We start from the raw sequence: 3,824 nt of genomic DNA on the forward strand, positions 1-3,824 counted from the left end.
TTTATAAAACTTATATTAAACTCAATATTTTTACAATTTAAATTTAAAAAAATAATAAATAGGTTATTAATCTTTTGACTCTTAAACATTTAAATCTTTAAAAATTTGAAAATATATTTAAGTCTTTGAATTTTTTAAAATTTGGATACATCGATTCCTCATGTTTACTTAGGTCTGTCACATCCAACCAAAAAATCAAATCAAACGTAATTCCAGTTTTATTATAATTGTATTGACCTAATTGATACGAATACATACATGGGATAATTTTTAAAATAAGATAAATTAGATTCAGAGATCAATATATCTAAATTTTGAGAAAATAAAAAATTTAAATATATTTTCAAATTCTCAGAAACTTAAATATTTGTGGACCAATAAATTAAAAATCTTATTTATTCTTTTTTTTCTAAATTTTATTATAATTTTATATTTTACATACTTAATTTATTTATTTATTGTTTTATTTTACATAAGATTTGGATTTTTTTTTTCCTAGCTTGGAAGGGAGAGCAAATGCGACCCACGGCGAAGGGCGAAGGCTAATGCGAAAACAAAATAAGTAGCTAGGCAGTGTTCAGAAACCCTACTGTTATGCATTAAATGACTCTTTGAAACCCTCAATTCTCTCTTTACCTTAGCTTTCACCACCTACAATTCATTCACCCCCTATATTTTTTATTTTTTTACTTTTGAATTTCGTGTCTAAATTCTAAACGATTACAGTTTCATTTTAATAATTAGAAAATTAAGTAAACTATATATTATATAATTGAAGATATTGTTACTACTTATAATATTTGCAAATTAAGAAAAAAATTAAAATACCGGTCTATTTTAGAAACCAATAAAATTAATTATTAATCATATGATCGATTGAACTTTTTAGAACCCAAAAAAAAAGTGGTAATTTAGCAATTCATTTAACAACCATCACCAAAATCATTTTAGTTAGTTGCTAAATTGATTACTCGGTAAATTAAAAAAATTAGTGGTTAATTTAGCGATTAAAAGAAACTCAAGTTTTCGAGACTTTTGAAAATGTTTAGTCACTAAATAAATTATTAATCTTTTATTTAGCGATCGATTTAACGATTAATTTAATACTAAATTAAAAAAGTATTAGTAAATTAACAGTTATTTTAATAATTTTTTGTAGTAATATTTATTTTTTTTATTTTTAATATTTTTATTTCTGAAATTTTGTGATAAATGAAAATAAAAAGTAATTATTTTTATTATTTTTTTTCTAAAAAAGTATTAAAAATGAAAAAATACAAATTAAATACACTTTAGTATTCACCATGTTTTCAGTGTAGATGAAGACATACATATAATAAATATTTGCATACATGAGTATATGTTTCACAAGTTTGTTAGTTGAAGTAGCTTTAAAGGGCCTACACATTTTCCAACATCCCTGAAGAGGTCCTCTCCGATCCCTTTCGTATGAACTAGCAATACAGCTGCGTTATAACATTAATTATATTTTTCATATTAAACAAATAGAAAAAAATATTATTTTAATTCTCAGCATTTAAATTAAATTCTAATGTAACCATTATATTTTAAATTAATATTTTATTTTTATCCTAAAATTTTTTAAATAAATTTAATATTATAAAATAATTATAAATACATTTGTGTTCTGAAAAAAAATTAATTTACGTATTGATGAATTCTTAAATATGATAATTATTCGTGTTAAATTTAAAATGTTAGAGACTTTTTGGGACTAATAAAATTAATTTTATTTATAATATTAAATTTATTTAAAATTTTTTGAAATTAAAATAAAATATTAAAAATATTAAAAAATAAATTAAAATATAATTAAAATATTAAAAACTAAAATAATACTTTACAAAAAAGATATATAAAATGCATGTTTTCTCAATTTGGCCACCCCCCCTTTTTTAATTTTAGTGATCAATCATGCAACAACAAAAAATCCCCCACATACATTGCCCTCTGAATCATTCAATTCTTCCGTACTTACTCCTTTTTTATTTTTTCTTCTTGTGTTTGGGGGTCCATTATTTACATTGTTACCGTACCTTGTTAATTAATATCATTTACTTTACCTTTCTCTACCATTCTATCTGTTTCTTCATATCATATATTTATATATAAATAAATAAATAAATATATAGAATAGAGCTAGTAGCTAATATATAAGAGTCTCCATCACGCATGCTGCCTAGCTTGGCTGCTACTTATCAGTGATCTCTTCTGCGTATATAGTATAGAGACAGTGCTATATGTGTATGTATTATTCATGCATCCACATATTTATCTATAAAATTGTGTTCCCGTGAGGTTAATTTTGGTTAAATTCAAATAGGCTCCAATTACATAATGTGATGTGGTTTTACATCTTTAATCTCTAATCATTATATTGTTTTACTATAAATTGCATTTTGACATTAAACATATTAACGTAATACATCTTAATACTAATATATTTATTGCTTCTCTCTTTTGTTTCTTATTTCTAAAAAGTATAAATTTTAAATAATTATATTTATTAATATTTAATAGTTAATTATGATAAAATTTATCAACAATTATAATATATTTTATATCATACATTTTTAATAATTATAATAATTCTTTTTTTATATCTCAATGAGTATTATATATAGAATATTTTATTTATTGATCAAGAATAGGGAAATTTTAGTGTCAAAGTTTTTTATTTTGTTTTTGAATTTTTGTTTCTTCTTTAACTATTTCAAACAATAATAATGTATTTTTTATTTTTTTAATCAAAATTGATCATTTTTAGGGTGTAAAATAAAATTTTGTCTTTTTTTTTTATAAATCTAACCTTACTTTTATTCTTCTAATTATATAATGAGTGTGTTTAGTTAATTTTTTCTTTTGTCATTATAGTAAAATTATCTTTTATGGCAATTATTTACAATGCATCATATCCATCATGTTCCATCTCAAGTTATTTTTGTTGATTCGAGTGTTAATTATATGGATGTAAGAGTTCAACACAATAAAGGTCGTGAACTCCATTTTACTGAAGGATGGTTGAATCTCCTTAATTATATACTATGACCAACCTAATAGAATATGGATGAAGTTATCTTTGGTAGGACACTGAATTTATCACTGAACTAAATGTAATTATTCTTGTCTTCGTGCCTTACATGAATGATAAAACTTATTTAATAAGAGGATAATCTAAATTCATAAAAATTTTACGTATCCAATCTGATCAAACTATTTTCGTTAATTGTCGTTACGAAAATAATTTTAATGTATATGCATCTAAAACCTAGAATTGAATATCTTAAATATTAATAAATAATTTAATTCTAATATTAGAATTTGATTAATTGAGTTTCAAAGAAATTTAGAAGTTGATCTCACTTCAATAATATATCCAAATAATTGAGTAAAAAAATATAGCTAATATGATAGTATATCATATAATTTTAATATACTTTTAATTTATCAATAATTAAAAATTAAATTATTTAAAATAATAATATTTCTTTATCAATAATACTAAACGTGTATAAGAAAAAAATGTTTTAAATAAATGTCTTATATAACACTTTATGTATATTTATATATTATATAATATTTAATAAATGTGGATATTAATATATTATTATGAGAAAGATAATATTTATATATTTATTAAAATTAAAATATGTATATTAATATTTTAAATTTATTAATGATAAAAAATATATATGATTATATTATTAGAAAAAAGATAATATTTTAATTTAATACTCATTATACTAAATACAAATTATACTAGGATTGTAAATTGTATTATTTTACAATAGGCGTTGCATTTT

Source organism: Arachis hypogaea, chromosome 1, assembly GCF_003086295.3.
Source record: "Arachis hypogaea cultivar Tifrunner chromosome 1, arahy.Tifrunner.gnm2.J5K5, whole genome shotgun sequence".
Lineage (NCBI taxonomy): Eukaryota > Viridiplantae > Streptophyta > Magnoliopsida > Fabales > Fabaceae > Arachis > Arachis hypogaea.